Here is an 18,763-nt window from a genome sequence, read left to right as displayed (position 1 = left end):
GTTGGTCAAAGTCAAACTAAAAAGTGACGAACTGTCACTTTTTACACGGTACTCACGCACACTATCAATACAAACGTTTGATAGTGTGTGTGAACTCCGTGTAAAAGGGGTGTCAAACTAAAAAGTGACCCCGTTCGTTTGGCAACAGTTGGTGTCAAACCATCGGGGTTTGAGTGTAGTGAATTTTCACGCTCAAAAATTGCAATTTTGACGGGGATCATAATTCCAAAACATCAAATTTCAAGAAACGTGAAAGTTTTAAAAATTACCTTGAAAATCTTACGTTAAAATCACATAAAGTACTATTTACTTTATATTTTATCAGTCAGCTATAAATTTTCTTCGCCCGTCTCTTCTTTTTTTTTTTTAATATGTTTTGCACACTTTGCACCAAATTCTCCACCCTTACAAATCATAACTGCACACCAAATATTTGCACACTTGAAATCCTACCCCTTCTCCCCCCCTTTCGCCTAGAGTGGTGCGTGTCTCGACTGAGCTTTGTTGCTTTCGACCACTTTAGAACAGTTTCAAACTAGGGTGTGTGTCTTGGATAGTTTTTTTCTGCTGTCGTTTGAGGTGTGCACTTTGTTGGAGAGCTTTCCACAAATTGCACGATTGTCTAAAAATCTCCGAAATCCGTAATAAAACAGACTTATAATACGCATTACAAAACAATTTCTCTCCCTTCAAAAGTTTTACTTGAAAAATCAAGATGCAAAAGTATAATCTATAACAAACACTATTAATTTAAAAAATATATACCTTGCAATTTCCAATACTCGTAGTTGGGACCATTACCCTAGTACCACTCAAAAAGGGTTCTGTCTACCCTTTATCTGTCAACATAAAGTAGACACTCCTTTTTGAGGGTTACTTTCACCCTTTTTGCAAGTTTACCTGTCGTAACCCTTATGAAAATGAAGGGGAAAAAAGGGCGGAAGTAACCCTCAAAAAGGGTTTGTCTACCTTTTGTTGACAGATAAAGGGTAGCTAGACATAACCCTTTTTGATGGGTGCTTCTGATTTTGAGTGTACTCATAAAATTTCGTAAAAAATCACTAACGAAAAATCTAAATTATTCAAAAAGGCCTTATTTAAATATAAAAAATTGTGCTTTTTAGGGGAAATTCTCGTATGTTTGGCAGATTAAGCACTCGCTCCTAACTCCATCCAATTTTCTGATTTTCACTATTTAAACAACTAATTTTGCAAAACTTTTGATAGAAACTTGCTTGCTCACTTCCTGTTGAGCTATTCATCACTCGATTTCAGTCGAAAACGCTTTTAACACTCAAACGCTCGGGTAGTCATTTGACCCCAGTTTTTTTCTTAAAAATCTCATAACTTTAGGTAGAATTGACCAAATTGGATGCTTCCGGTTGCAAAAGATCCAGATTTGTCTATATTTTGAACTGTCAGATGGGGGACAGATATGGTCCACTTTTACCGGAGATATTCCGGATTCCGTTGGGGTACCTCGGCCCTCCTATTTGGGGTTTTGGTCAATAGAACAAAAAACATTGCACAGAATAATGCCGGAAGTGATGCAAAACTTCAAGGCATCATTCTAATACATCATCCTGCTTAGATACATGGCATGGCCAAGACCTTCGGGTACCGAAACAGGTTCCAACCGGAAACGGTTCACTGAGCTGATGTCGATTGGTGCCCAAATGGAACCGGTTCCGGTGCCCCGTAGGACTTAACCATGTCAATTATTTTTGCTGGACGATGTATTAGAATAATGCCTTGAAGTTTTGCATCACTTCCGGCATTATTCTGTGCAATGTTTTTTGTTCTATTGACCAAAACCCCAAATAGGAGGGCCGAGGTACCCCAACGGAATCCGGAATATCTCCGGTAAAAGTGGACCATATCTGTCCCCCATCTGACAGTTCAAAATATAGACAAATCTGGATCAATTTGGTCAATTCTACCAAAAGTTATAAGATTTTTAAGAAAAAAAAAAAAATGGGGTCAAATGACTACCCGAGCGTTTGAGTGTAAGCTGTAATTGAATGTCAAAGTGCTGATATGGCAACATTAGAGGCACGCTGGAATTAGATGCTGTTCCCCAAATTGAAATATTTTTTAAATGTTGTCATTCGTAAGCACCAATTTAAGATAATTGTTAAATTTCACCAGATTTCACGGAAATTACAAAATTTTACGAATTTTACGCTGTCCAGTTCTTTGAAAACAAATTGGTTTAAAAATTTTTTGTTTTGGCATTCTTTCAAGGTGTCCACGTGGTTTATGAATGGCCCCTTATTTTTATGTGTTTTTGCATTCTTTTAAACATGAGCAATTCCTTGGACAAAATGACCAGTTTAAAAAATATTTTAACTGTTTTTTTTTTCTAGTTTTAGCATTCTTTTAAGCTCCCATTTTCTTGAAAAACATTTAAAACAAGATTTTTTTTACGTAAAATTTATGGAGCTTTCGCATTCTTGTGAACATGGCCGTTTCTAATTGCAATTATTGGTAGAAAAAAAGCATCGAAAAAAAACAACATAAAAATACTTTTGGCGGTACAGAAATTTCACAAAAAAAAAATACGCTGGATCTACTTTCTAAAAATGATTATGAACGCAGGTATTATTTCCAGTTTATTGTAAAGGTTATTTCTATTTAAATTTGAAATATTTCGTTTAAATTCACTCAGTTTTTGTGAAAACCGAACCTACTCAGAAAGGAGTAAAGGGTCCATCTGTCAGATTTGAGTGAATTTCACTCAGAATTCAACAAAAACTGAGTGCTGTTCACCCAGATCTGAGTGAAATAATTTCAATCTTATCTGACAGATGGTCCCCTTTGGCGATGAAAGATTCATCATCAAAAGAAAATCTTTTGACGCTCATCAAGAGAACGAATCGGAAGGGAACATGGCTCTCTTCTCTCGCGCACGAATAAGATCGGTAAAAAAATCTAAAAAAATCATCATCTTGATTGTGCGGCGGAACATCTATTTCAATACTACACTTGCAGGGGCAACGTCACACGTCGAAAAATGACCTGTCACTTTCTGTAGATAGGCAATGTGTAGGCTTAGTGATTTTTCACGCTCAAAATTTGCAAATTTCACGGGGACCATAATTTTAAAACACCAAATTTCACGGAAATTTCGCGGAACGTGAAAAATGTTTAAATATCCCTAAAAACATATAATTCAATTATAGAAACTACTTTTATCCTTCAAAAAACTAAAAAAGAATCTTCACAAAAAAACTAAAAAAAATGTTTTCCTAATTTCCAAAAAAATCCTCGTGGTTTATGGATGGGCTTTACATATATTTTGAAACGAAATGTAGGGCATGCGTATTCTCATTTATTGAACTGCTTTTTTCAATATTCGACTAATATTGCTAAAAGAAATCCCCGATTTGCATCTATTTCATATCAAAGCATAATATAAGATCTTGTCCTGCCTAAATGATTAAAATAATTTTAATTTTCTGTGACATTTTGCCCAATTAAAAATATTTTTTTTTGAGATTTTCATCTCACTTTTCAAAAACAAAATTTTAAATCAATATGCAAAACTAATTTTATAATTACAAAATCTCCAAAATTAAATTCAAAATCAGAACAGCAAACAAAAGTATTCGCAGCATTCACTTTTCAGTAAATGTTGTCATAATTTATGTTAATGTATGTTTTGCAAACAATTCTTCAAATGGTTCATATCACGATTTTCAATTGAAAACTACAAAAACACAAAAAAGTTTTTTATATGTCCGCGAAATCGTGAAAATTCACTAACCCTAGCAATGTGTGTAAAAAAACGAAATAAATAATTTGAAGCGATGCCGATAAGGTCATTCACAAAAAATCTTCAACTCTAGGTCCTTGAAAAGGCGCAACTCTTTACGAAATCGGCCGATTTCAACAATTTTTATTTTTTGTATTTTTTTATTTGACTCAAACTTTGTGGGGGCCTTCCCTATGACCAAATAAGCTATTTTGCGTCATTGGTTCACCCATACAAGTCTATACAATTTTGGCTGCTGTCCATACAAAAATGGTATGTAAATATTCAAACAGCTGTAACTTTTGAGTGAATTTTCTGATCAATTTGGTGTCTTCGGCAAAGTTGTAGGTATTGTTGAGGACTATTGAGAAAAAAATAGGTACACGGAAAAAAATTGCAGATTTTTAATCAACTTTTTTTTCACTAAAACTCAATTTCCCAAAATACTTATTTTTTTATTTTCGAGATTTTTTGATATGTTTTAGGGGACAAAAATCCGCAACTTTTGAGCCATAGAGAAACATGGTTATTTTATATTTTTTTAAAGTTCAGAAAATTTGCTATAAAATTGCAATAGCAGCTCTATCTCAGCAACCTGAGGTTCAATTTGTTCAATTTTCTGAACTTTTCAAAAAAATATATTTTTAGAAATGGTCACTCATGGTCACTATTTTTAAAAATTGAAAAACTGCAAATATTTCGCTAAAATCAAACTTTCGGTGGCTATATTTTGAAAACGGAGCCCTTTTTCAAAAAAATTGTGAAGTACTTTTCGATTGCAAATTCAATTTTGCATAAAAAAATAATGTCAAACTGTTTTTGCATGAAATTTCGATTTTTTCCAAAAATCACTATTTTTTTCAAAAATTCATAACTCGGCGGCAGATTTTTTGACCATGTTTCTCTATGGTTCAAAAGTTGCGGATGGTTGGAGATTTCCAAAAATGTGTCCACGTGGTTTATGAAAGGTCCCTACAAGGTTGCCAGTTTTTCAAACTTTTTGACTCGTTTGGAAAGTCATTTGATTACCTATCCAACGATAAGTCGCAAGACAGATTCGGACATAATTTTCATACAGGTAAGAGAGATCCGGCTATAAAAAAGTACATAAATATCACTTAAGTGGTCATTTCTTGAGACAGGGTTGCCAGATTTTCAAAATTGTTACTCGTTGAATGATCTTTTGATAACCTATCCCACGTTAGGTCGGATGATTTATTTGGGCATAGTTGTCATGCATATAAGTAAGATCCGGCTTCAAAAATAACACATAAATATCATTAAAGTGGTCATAAATTAAGACAGGGTTGCCAGATTTTATAAATGGTCTTTTAATTACCTGTCAAACGATAACTAATATATGATGCAATTTGGTACTATTTCCACTCAGCCATTCATCCAACATCCAAATATGCGTGAAAACACATTTTTATGCATAAATTTTGAACTACTTATCGGAACATCAAACAATTCAATAGTGACGTATGGGACCCTAAACCAAGTCGAATGCAACCTGGTTGAACAAAATCGATTCAGCCAGTGCCTAGAAAACTGAGTTATATAAAACAATGAATTCAAAACTTATCTAAAATTTTACATTGACTGGTATCATTTTATTTATTGTCGTTGTTTGTTTTCTAGCTGTTTTAGTCATGTCATATAAAATACATATATAAGAAAAAAAATATGAAAGAATTCCAAAGTTTTTTTTGAATAGGTCCTATAAACATATGGAAAACAAAAGCTTATTGGATCTTTTCAAAAAAAAAAAAAAAAAAAAAAAAACTCAAGAATTATGTAATTTGATTCGCAAATAAAAAAATGATTAATCATACTGGAATTAAAAATAGTAGTTGATATAAAATCCTAAACACCACAAAGACAAAAAAAAATCTTTTAGGCTATTTTAAAACTGTCGTCTTTGTTTAGATTGAAGTGAGGATTATAACTATTTGATATTATTAAGCTAATTCAATGATTTTAAGCTTGAAAACATAACAAATATAATGAAACATAGATTTAATTACTGATTCAAAAATTTCCCGGGATCCCGGGAATTCCCGGGATTCCAAATATATTTTTCCCGTTTCCCGGGAAATTCAAAACCCGGGAAAATTGGACGCCCTACCTAAATCAATAGATAAACAAGGTGGGTCTACGAGCTTTTTGCGAAAAGTTCAGTTTTAGAGTTCAATTTAATTACATAAAAAGAACAAAAAATTGGGCAGTGGCACAATTGTTTAGCGTACTTTATCCATATTTTAACAGCAAAGTTGTCATCAAATGCAGCATGATCAAGATGAAATTTTTTGCCGCATTTCTTTTCTGTGGGTGTACAAACCGGAAGAAATTTCTGTTTTCACTTTCAAATCCTGAGATCTTTTCAAATTCTACAAGTACCTATGTCCATTACCTAACGCGCAACTAGTGCAGCTCACAAACTCTCAAACTCAAACCAAAACAATCGCCCGGGAGGAGAGCACCAACTCAACCACACTGCTCTAAAGTGACCAAAGTAAACAGCAAACATTGTGCAATTACTTCCCAAACATCTCAACGGGGTGCTACTTGAGGAAACACTGTGGCAATCGTACCATTGGGGTAGACTTCTCTGTTGTTGATTTGAGTTGTGTTTAATAAATTTAAATTCATATTTTTATCACTTAAAATTAGTACCAACAGTAACTCCCGGTTTTGTGATAAGATTGTTTAAAAACCGTTGACAATAACAGTGTCTCTCTCTCAGCTCATTTGGTTCTGGATCTTCTCCTGCCAATAGCTGATGGGTGCTCGTAGAAACCGGGAGGGCATCTGGCTTATTTCTCGTGCCACGCGTGAGATGCTCGCGGAGAAACATCTCCACAGCGTACAAATTAATGCGGTACAAACGCACTTGCTGCCGCTGTACTGCTTACTCCAAGACTCTTTGGAGATGGGCCAGTCGTAATCGTGGTGCCACAGGGCACGGAGTTCCACGTCGCGATCTTGGGTTCGTTACGGGGGTTTCAGAGGAAGCGGTCGAAGTTTTACGAAGAGTTGTTGTGAAGTTCTGGATGTTCTTCAGGAATGTCAACGCGCTTCCGGTTGGTGATGATTCAAGTGTTTGTCTCCAAGAGGTCGGCCGATGGGTGTCTCGGTTAGCCGGCCACATGAATAAACTGGAGGAAATTGAAGTTGATTGAATTAAAAAAAAAAAAAAAACGCTTTTAATTGGAATCAATTGAACTTCGCGTGCGCGCGCGTTGGTAGAGAGTCTGATTGAGGGTGACGACGGCGATCGCGCGACGTCGAGGTGATGTTGATCTGTCTTCACCCAAACGAGAAATGCTGAAATTTCTGACAAGTTGGGCAGTGAGTGTGACATTTAAAAAGAGTGCCTTCACCGGGATTTTAAATGAAGCTCTTTGATTTATATTCTTTCTCTCTACCTCTGTGTCGCAGTAGTTCAAGCTGCAAAACGCGTTATGTGTAAGATGTAATGTGTGAGAGTGCGACTTCAAAATGCTCGTATACAACATTACTTGTTAGAGGTTCCTCGTTTGGGTGTAGCTACAACAGATGATGAATATCTTTAGAGAAGCTAATGTTAAACGACCGGAAAAAGTTTTGATCTGCAGGTCAATTTGTAAAAATAGCGAAGCAAATGTTTTGTGCTCTAACGAACGATAACAATTCTGTTATGTAAAAAAGGAGAAACTGCAAACTGAGTTTGACGTAGATTCGATTTTACAACAACCAGTACTAACAGAAATCAAAATCGCCCATAAAAGCATCTTAAACCAACGACGTATTTGCATACCTTTGATTGTTTTTCCCCCCTCCCGACGAACTGTCTTGCGCAAATCGTGTGACATCACCTCGGTCGTCAATCGAGTCCTCGTTATCAGTTCCGATCGCGATTGGACTATTTCAAGCTGTTTTGAGTGCGGCACCGGCTTGCTGTTTTGCGTCGTCGACCATCGCAAACTTGTTTCAACAGGATTGTGAATTGTGGTTTTATTTTAAAATTTAGCAATAGCGTTCAAATTTTGAAGTGGAGAGTGTGGAAAAGCTTTAGAGTGGTCCGCGGATGATGCTGGGTAGTTTGGTGTGTGGATTCCACTCGACGGAACACTTGTCGGTAAGATTGGTGGGGAAGTCGGTTGTGTTTTTATTACAGAAATACCAAAATTTACTAAAAATGCAAATTAATTGGTTATTTACTAATCTTAATCTTCATGAATACAAAAATACAAAAATACAAAAATACAAAAATACAAAAATACAAAAATACAAAAATACAAAAATACAAAAATACAAAAATATAAAAATTAAAAAATTCAAAAATACAAAAATACAAAAATACAAAAATACAAAAATACAAAAATACAAAAATACAAAAATACAAAAATACAAAAATACAAAAATACAAAAATACAAAAATACAAAAATACAAAAATACAAAAATACAAAAATACAAAAATACAAAAATACAAAAATACAAAAATACAAAAATACAAAAATACAAAAATACAAAAATACAAAAATACAAAAATACAAAAATACAAAAATACAAAAATACAAAAATACAAAAATACAAAAATACAAAAATACAAAAATACAAAAATACAAAAATACAAAAATACAAAAATACAAAAATACAAAAATACAAAAATACAAAAATACAAAAATAAAAAAATACAAAAATACAAAAATACAAAAATACAAAAATACAAAAATACAAAAATACAAAAATACAAAAATACAAAAATACAAAAATACAAAAATACAAAAATACAAAAATACAAAAATACAAAAATACAAAAATACAAAAATACAAAAATACAAAAATACAAAAATACAAAAATACAAAAATACAAAAATACAAAAATACAAAAATACAAAAATACAAAAATACAAAAATACAAAAATACAAAAATACAAAAATACAAAAATACAAAAATACAACAATACAAAAATACAAAAATACAAAAATACAAAAATACAAAAATACAAAAATACAAAAATACAAAAATACAAAAATACAAAATACAAAAATACAAAAATACAAAAATACAAAAATACAAAAATACAAAAATACAAAAATACAAAAATACAAAAATACAAAAATACAAAAATACAAAAATACAAAATACAAAAATACAAAAATACAAAAATACAAAAATACAAAAATACAAAAAATACAAAAATACAAAAATACAAAAAATACAAAAATACAAAAATACAAAAAAATACAAAAATACAAAAATACAAAAATACAAAAATACAAAAATACAAAAATACAAAAATACAAAAATACAAAAATACAAAAATACAAAAATACAAAAATACAAAAAATACAAAAATACAAAAATACAAAAATACAAAAATACAAAAATACAAAAATACAAAAAATACAAAAATACAAAAATACAAAAATACAAAAATACAAAAATACAAAAATACAAAAATACAAAAATACAAAAATACAAAAATACAAAAATACAAAAATACAAAAAATACAAAAATACAAAAATACAAAAATACAAAAATACAAAAATACAAAAATACAAAAATACAAAAATACAAAAATACAAAAAATACAAAAATACAAAAATACAAAAATACAAAAATACAAAAATACAAAAATACAAAAATACAAAAATACAAAAATACAAAAATACAAAAATACAAAAATACAAAAATACAAAAATACAAAAATACAAAAATACAAAAATACAAAAATACAAAAATACAAAAATACAAAAATACAAAAATACAAAAATACAAAAATACAAAAATACAAAAATACAAAAATACAAAAATACAACAAAACAAAAATACAAAAATACAAAAATACAAAAATACAAAAATACAAAAATACAAAAATACAAAAATACAAAAATACAAAAATACAAAAATACAAAAATACAAAAATACAAAAATACAAAAATACAAAAATACAAAAATACAAAAATACAAAAATACAAAAATACAAAAATACAAAAATACAAAAATACAAAAATACAAAAATACAAAAATACAAAAATACAAAAATACAAAAATACAAAAATACAAAAATACAAAACATAAACACATAAAACATAAAAACATAAAAACATAAAAACATAAAAACGTAAAAACATAAAAACATAAAAACATAAAAACATAAAAACATAAAAACATAAAAACATAAAAACATAAAAACATAAAAACATAAAAACATAAAAACATAAAAACATAAAAACATAAAAACATAAAAACATAAAAACATAAAAACATAAAAACATAAAAACATAAAAACATAAAAACATAAAAACATAAAAACATAAAAACATAAAAACATAAAAACATAAAAACATAAAAACATAAAAACATAAAAACATAAAAAAAATTATTTAAAATTTTTCCACTCCCTTTCATATTTTTCCAGAAAAAAAATATGGCAGTGGGGATGGGGACTTCAGATAATCGGATCATGTACAAAAATTTGTTTTTTCGTGTTTTTGATTTTCTTATTTTTAAACATCGGATACGAATTCTGCCACCTCATTTCAGTCAAATTTGAATGGATGAATGCCTTAAAAATTACCTGAAGATTTTTTTCAATATTTAATCATCGCCATTTTAGCCGCCATACTTGATTTCAAAAGTGTAATCCTTTTAGAGTAGTTTATAGGTTTATACTGAAGCTAAACAATCAAAAATAAGACAACGAAAAATATTTTGCGATTATCCAAAGTGAAATTTTTCCAAAGCCTTTGGATTATCGAGTCTAGACTGTATAAAACATTTAGTGACATTTTTTGAATACATTTTTTTAAAATTATGATCGCAAATTGATTTTTTTTTGAATTTTGAAATTTGAACAAACCATAGAAATTTGAACAAACCATAAAAAACACTAATGGGTAAATCTCTACCAACTCACACGAAATCGGGAAAATTTGCCCCGACCCCTCTTCGATTTGCGTGAAACTTTGTCCTAAGCGGTAACTTTTGTCCCTGATCACGAATCCGAGGTTCGTTTTTTGATATCTCGTGACGGAGGGGCGGTACGACCCGTTTAATTTTTGAGCATGCGAAAAAAGAGGGTTTTTTTCAATAATTTGCAGCCGAAACGGTGATGAGATAGAAATTTGGTGTCAAACGGACTTTTATGAAAAATTAGACGCCAGGCGTACTCAAAATTCCGAAAAAACGCATTTTTCATCGAAAAAAAAAACATTAAAAATGTTTTTAAAACTCTGCCATTTTCTGTTACTCGACTGTAATTTTTTTTGGAACATGTCATTTTATGGGAAATTTAATGTACTTTTCGAATCTACATTGACCCAGAAGGGTCATTTTTCAATTTAGAACAAAATTTTTTATTTTAAAATTTCGTGTTATTTCTAACTTTGCAGGGTTATTTTTTAGAGTGTAACAATGTTCTACAAAGTTGTAGAGCAGATAATTACAAAAAATTTGCTATATAAACATAAGGGGTTTGCTTATAAACATCACGATTTATCGCGATTATATGAAAAAATGTTTTGAAAAAGTTACTTTTTGCGTTTCTCTTTGGCCATGATCAACGACGACCAACTTTTTCAAAACTTTTTTTTCGTAAAATCACGATAACTCGTGATCATTATAAGCAAACCCCTTTGTAATTGTCTGCTCTACAACTTTGTAGAACATTGTTACACTCTAAAAAATAACCCTGCAAAGTTAGAAAAAACACGAAATTTTAAAATGAAAAATTTTGTTCCAAATGAAAAATTGACCCTTCTGGGTCATGTGGATTCAAAAAGTACATTAAATTTCCCATAAAATGACATGTTCCAAAATTTTGTACAGTCGAATAACGGAAAATGGCAGAGTTTTTAAAACTATTTTAGTGATTTTTCGATGAAAAATACATTTTTTTTCGGAATTCTGAGTACGCTATCAAATCGGGCGTCTTTATTTTTATTTTATTTATTTGCGTTTAAGGACCACTTAACTCAAGAGTCATTCGGGTCTGATATCGGGCGTCTAATTTTATATAAAAGTCCGTTTGACACCAAATTTCTATCTCATCACCGTTTCAGGCTGCAAATTATTGAAAAACACATCTTTTTTCGCATGTTCAAAAATTGAAGGGGTCGTACCGCCCCTCCGTCACGAGGTATCAAAAAACGGACCTCGGATTCGTGATCAGGGACAAAAGTTACCGCTTAGGACAAAGTTTCACGCAAATCGAAGAGGGGTCGGGCAACTGCTGTGTGAGTTGGCGGAGAATTACCCTTATACATTTTGAAACTTGAAAAAACCTGACAGACCTAACAATTTATTTTAAACAACTTATTTTAACAAACATGGCAAATTAAAAAAAAAAAACCAAAAAACGCAGGATTTTATAAATTTAGTTAAAAATAACATTGAAAACTACAAAAAATAATGTTCAAAACAGGAAAAATTGAGAATAAATAAGGCCAGTACGAATCTTATTTAAAGTTTTTTCTTCTCATTCCAAAAAACCAAGGGGCAATATTTTTCTCTAAAAAAAATAAAAAATAAAATCTAAAGCAAACTAAATTGATCAAGAGGCCAGTTGAAGCAAAAATCAAGTACACAGAATTCATAACTAATTCATTTCTTCTTGTTCTCTTTTCACAGGTAAGCGTCAAACGATCAGGAAGAAAATCCTTTATCTTTACTTCGGTAAGACTGATTAATTTTCTTTCTAATATTACGATTCTTGTAATGTGCCCAGGTTCGTTTCAAATGCACCGCTGAAGGAAACCATTGAAACCTCGTCTCATCATTTTATGTTTATTTCCTTTATATCCTGCTTTTATCGGTGGCAGGTGCGCGGTCATAAGGGGAGGACACGTGCTGCGTTAGAGATACAATCAATCCACGTCCTACAGTGTAGGTGAACTTAAGGGGATGCTTATTTTTCTTTCTCCTTCTCTTTGTTGGACCCACCGGCCCTGTCACCTGTTGTTATTTGCCGGACTGACTGGCAGGTCCTAACGAATAAACTTTGCGTTCTTTTTATAGTCTGTGCTTCCTTTTTTTCGGTGCGCCGTTCAAACCGGTCTGCTTTTATTCTGACTTAATTGCACACGTTTCTTCGTCGCTTTCTCACCGGAAGAACGGAGGTAGTTTAGGACGAAACGATAAAAAAGTGCAGTTTTAATTTTGCACTCCGAGCAAGAGAAGGATGCTTGATAAGGATGACTTGTACCGCTTCACCGGTGGAGCGAGTCCTGCCCAGCAGAGCTTGACGATGTTTGCGGTATTTCGCAGGAGTTGCTTACCTGAAGAATTGGCCAAAGTCTAAGAGATACTTCCTCGTAAGAGGATCACTGATGCATAAGCAGATTACGGAGGTCCTCGGCCGAGGAATACATTAGCGAGAACCCTTCAACAATCGACTTCTTTACCTTCTGAACTACTCCCTTCTTGAAAGACATCGACAAGTCAGAGAGGGTAGCTCAAAGTCAGCTGCGACCGTCTGAGTCACTTCACGATCTTACCCGCATCTAGCGCTAGATCTTTTCTTGTGTCTACCTTCATGTTTAGTTCTGGGGACGGTAGAATGAGTCAACCCGCCGTTTTCAGAAGTTTTCATTTCCTCTAAAAATGATGCCTCACATATGGCTTGATTCCTAGGAGGGACAAATGTTTACCCAGAGTATCTAGTTCGACGCGTTGTTCTAATTCGTCTTTGACAGACAGTTCGATCGATCGTAGGAAGGAAGTCTTGCGGAGTTCGACTCACCTCCGTCACCTGTTTTGCGATACACAATTTGTTTTCTACCACTCGACGACTCTCTAACGCGGGGTCCAGGTGGCCGAGGCGACTAAAAGTCAGCGAAGGAGACGTGCGCCGCCCGAGTGGGTATTTGGCACTTGTCTGCCTGCCTTTCTGGTTTGCCGGCGTTGCGTTTCCGAAGAAATTTGTGAGTCCAAACAGCGCGCACAATACACACACTATACGTCCACATGTGAGGAGGGGGACGGTTCGGAGTTACGTAGAGACTGAGTAAGGCAAAATTGTCAATTTGTTGGATTTTTTCAGATATTATTCGGATGAACCAGCTAAAAAAGAAGCTTATCAAAATAAAAAGTTGGTAAAACTTGCTAAAATTTTGTCAACAATAAAAAAATTTGAAGCAAAATGTATCCCAAACCCAAAAAAAAAAATTTTTTAGTGAACCTTTCTATAAATAAATTCATATATTTTTCATCACAATTCATATGAAAACAATAAAAAAAAAAAAACCGAATTGACAAAAAGTATCTTAATTTTGATAATCTATTATAATCAGTTTATATTCTATCGAGTTTAGCAGTTAAAGTTAATGAAATATCGAGATTTATGACAATTTTTTTGCCACCATAATTTGATTTTCTTTTGAATGATGGAAGGGGACAAAAACTTTTAAAATTATTTGTAATTGCCCAACTTTTCATTGATGTTCCCATAAAAATCAAACTGTTTGCAACATTTACAATTCAAATACGTTTGAACCGTTGGAATTCATAAATTTTTTTATTTATTTTTTTCAAGAAAAAACATGCGAATACCATTTTTTTTTCAAATTTCAATCCAGAAATGTAAAACAAAAACCGTGAAAACTCCGTGCAACGTTAACACTCGTCATATAATTTATCGTTCCGTTCTGATTTGCCACACCGTGGCCCACACGTGGTTGCAAAATAATATATTTTTAAATGTGTATGGTCACCATTGCTATTGTTACATGATCACGTCGCAATGCAATGTTATGAAAATATTCTAAAATCTCAAAAATATTAAAGTAAAGTAAAATATTAAAAAAAACCAAATGTTTCAGCAAAAATAAATCATAAAATTAGAATCCTTTTTCCGGATTTTAGATTTTGACTTTTTTCCATGACATGAATTTTTGTATTCAAGAGATATGATTTTTTCCAATATTGAAAATTAGCTCAACAGATAATAACAATTATATTTTTTAAAGTAACATAATATTTGAATGTTAAAATTAAAAATATGCTTCTTTGTCCAACTCTGGATAATTTTTTTTGAAATGTTAAGAAGATATTCCTAATTTTTTTTCAACATCTTGAAAATCGTGTATTAGTTAGCCTTAGTTCCCATAAATCTGGACCAACACGAGAAAAGGGTGGATAAGCATTTTGACAGTTTGAATGATTTTGCTATTTCTCAAGCATCATGTATTTTTTTCTAATGTGGTCGAACATTTACTTTTTTGGGCCTTTTCAAATGTTAAGATCGACAAATTTCACGACCTTGTTTTGGTAATGTAAAGAAAAAAAAAACCTCGCGTTATCTGTTTCCATTGGTTCGAATTAGAGCGTCCAATTTCCCGGGGTTACAAATTCCCGGGAAACGGGAAATTTTCAACAAATTTCCCGGGAATTCCCGGAAAATTTAAAATTTATCGAAAATTGTTCTGATCCTGGTTTTGGTTGATATTTTGTAACAAAATAGTATAAAATAGCAACTATAATGGTCAAAATAGGTGTTCGGTTCAATTAATGCCTTGGCTGCTTGTTAAAAAACATACAACTTCAAGAAAATGTAATACGAAGTAGTTTTTTAATGCTTTTTTTTAAATTATTCTAATTATCATATTATTTAGAGACATTTAATGACACCAATTAAATTTTCTTCCAATTTGGTTATGGTAAACAAAACGTAAAAAAAATCAATTTTGATCTTGGCGGGAAGACTAACCTACTTTTCAAATGATATAACAAGATTTCGTTTAAATAGCTTTAAAAATGTTAATAGTTTATTTTCATTTCATAATATCGTAATTTTTGTTGCCCAACAAATAAACATGATCTATTCCTAGTTGTGAATGTTTCAGAAATTAATATCATCATGAAATGAAATTTTCAGGCTGATAAGTTCAATTACAACAGCAAATTAAATTTAATAAAATAAAATTTAGTTCTTTCATTATTTTTTTGGTAAGTTTAAAAAAATGTAACAAAAAGGTAAGAAAATGTATTCTTTCGCTTGAATTTCGGGAATTCCCGGGAAATTTTGAAATTTCTCGGGAAACGCGAAATATTTTTTTTTGGGAAATCCCGGGAATTCTGGGGATTTTTTTTCCCGGGAATTCCCGGGAAATTTTTTCCCGGGACGGAAAATTGGACGATCTAGTCCAAATTAATCAAAGTTTCCTGATTTTTTTCTAAAACATATTTCAGAGATGATTAACACCTAAAATCCCAAGCTCGAAAAAAGGGAAATTTCCTTGCAAATTCCCCCTTTTTCTCGAGCTTAGGAGCTTAAGTTAGTTAAGCATGGTGAAAACTTCTGTGGGCAAAAAATAATTATTTTTTTCGAAAAATTGGCAGCACGGTCAAATGATTTTTTTCCAATTTGTGGCACAGCAGATGAAATTTTTGAACACCAAAAATCAAAACATTTTTTTTTAAATTGATATTTTGTAAGATCATTTTTTTTATTGAAAAATCGAACAAAAAAACATGTTTTTTTAAATTTTAGAGTTTGAATATTTTTGCCTTCCTCACCTTACTGAGGAAAGGCTATAAAATCACTCGAAAAACGAAATTCTTAATTTGACCTAGACCCACCTTCACGTATACCTATCGACTCAGAATCAAATTCTGAGCAAATGTCTGTGTGTGTGGTGGGATGTTGATCAAAAAAATTTGCACTGTATTATCTCGGCACTGGCTGAACCGATTTGGACCGTTTTGGCCTCATTCGATCCGTCTTGGGGTCCCATAAATCGCTATTAAAAATTGAAAAGTTTGGTTAAGTACTTCAAAAGTTATGCTAAAAAAAAGATTTTAACAAAAGTCCGGAAGATTGTTAAAAGGGTGTTTTTTGTAAGAAACTCCGTCATGTTATACATTTTTAAAAAGGTAAAAAAAAGACAAAAAGACCTTTCCAACGAGTTCAATAGATTGCAGATCTGACAACCCTATCAAAAGTTATAAGCACGTCAGTGCCCTGAATTATGATGATCTGACTAACCAATCTGATGGTATGATTAATGAATCAAGTTGATAGAACACTGAAAGGTCCGCCCTTTTGTATTTATTTTGGATAGCATTACCCTCTAAATGTGAGGAAGACACCAACCACCTAAGGGTGGATTAAGTAACGTTTTTTTGAAAACTCCTCAGCAATACGTACAACTTTGCCGAAGACATCAAATCGATCTAAAAATCATTTCTCAAAATACAGATTTTTGATTATTCATTCATTCATTCATTCATTCGGTTTTATTTGTGAATAATCAAGTTACAATGAGTTCATTTAGGTACACAACAAAGTTTTGGTGTTCCTTTCAGCTGTGTTTTACACCGTAATTCAATCGAAAAATTATTACTTATAACTATGGAATAGACAAGAGTAAGAAAAAGTTTTCAAAAAACTTACAGAAAGTGCAATGGGAAAAGGATAGATAGAGAGAAAGCTTAAAACTAGATCACAGACAAAAATAATCAGTTATAGATGTGCTTGATCATCAGCTCCCCGAGGGCCAGAAATTGCTCCGCCTTGTTACGGCAGCTCCGAAACCGCGTCATCATCTCCCCCGCGAGAGCAAAGAACTCCGGCAGGGTAAAGAGATCTTCCCCGGTGACTCCTTGCTGGGCCGCATCGCCGCTACCGGCAGCGACCACGCTGGCAAACGACCGCCCCCATCCAGGAGGGATCGCTGGGTTGTCCGCTGGAACCGTACGCTGCCCAACTGCAGGAACGGCTGTGCTCGTACTTCGCTGAGGAGAGTGGGACGCTGCTGCTTTCTTCTTCCTCTTTTCCTGCTCCTCGAGGTAGGCCTTGCGCGCGACGCATCCGCGGTAATTGCCGGTATGGTTGCCGTCACAGTTCGCGCACTTGATGCGCGCCTTAGTTTGCTCTGCCTTGTCCCCCAAATCCGCCTTTCGTGGCAGTGCGCACGCCTCCGAGAGGTGTGACTCACCGCACTTCACGCAGCGGGGCCGGAGGTTGCAGTTCCGCGAGCCGTGGCCGAATTTCTGGCAACGGTGGCATTGCGCTACGTCCGTCGGGTTCTTGGTGTAAAACCGCCAGTTTACCCAAAAACCGTCCAACGTCTTAGTCCGCCGCAGATCTTGGATCTTGACGGTGCCGCGGTCGAAGTACAACAGGTACAGGGTATGCGTACCCGTGACTGTTGTCTTTCGTGAGAGCACTTTTATCTCCCGTGGCTTTATTCCGGCGTTCGAGAGGTGTCGCTTCAGGTCGGCGATCGGACGGTCTTGGTAACCCTGCAAGACGACCTTAACAGGGGGCTTCTCTGGGTCGTATGTGTAGAAGTTGAAGTTGCTACGCTTCAGTTCTTCAAGCACCAGGTCGAAATCTTTTCTGTTCAGTGTGATCACTTGCACTGCTGACTTACCGATTTTCAGACAATATCCGAGGCCTTCCAGCAACTCATCAACATCGTCCGCCAACGTGTCCAAAACAAAAATTGGAGGTGGTCTTCGTTCCGTTGGAGAATTGTTCTTTTTTGACGTCGGCACTTTTTTCCGTGCACGACCAGCATCGTCGTCGTCGTCGTCGGTAGAGCTGCTGTTTTCTTCGTCGTCGCTCAGCATCTGGAACTCGTTCCTGATGGGGATGTTGGCGGATGTTGATGTGCCACTGGTTGTGGCACCGGAAGTACCGGAACGGGTTCGCACTGGTGATCTTGGAACATATCCGGGATGTAGTAACTTTTTGTCGATTCCTTCTGCGCTCACTCTCCCCTGCGCGATGGCGGTCGACACGGCGTTGGTTTGTTTACCTTTTTGCACACGGCCGGTAGACGAGCTTCGCGGGTTTTTCGAGGCCGCACTCGAACTGCCATGGCCACGGCCGGCCCTTGGCATGTTGGTGGAGCAAACTCGCGGCTAATCACGGTAAACTACGGCGAAAAAAATCGAAAAAACGATGGAGCACTGAGCACTTGACTGCTGCTTGCTCTCGTGCGTACACGGAGGTCATTTTTGATTATATTGATTGTTTTTTGTATTGACAGCTGCCAAAATAATGACTTGTAT

At 33.8% G+C, this 18,763-nt stretch overlaps 1 protein-coding gene across 3 annotated transcripts in view; it reads left to right on the top strand.

Moving 5' to 3' along the window:
* The window catches only part of LOC120413784 (regulator of G-protein signaling loco), a 111,462-nt gene that overhangs the window by 3,254 nt on the left and 89,445 nt on the right, over nt 1-18,763 (top strand). The gene's annotated exons all lie outside the window — the stretch shown is intronic.

Source organism: Culex pipiens, chromosome 3, assembly GCF_016801865.2.
Source record: "Culex pipiens pallens isolate TS chromosome 3, TS_CPP_V2, whole genome shotgun sequence".
In the NCBI taxonomy this organism is placed as follows: Eukaryota; Metazoa; Arthropoda; class Insecta; order Diptera; family Culicidae; genus Culex; species Culex pipiens.
This window is presented reverse-complemented; position numbering and strand designations above follow the sequence as displayed.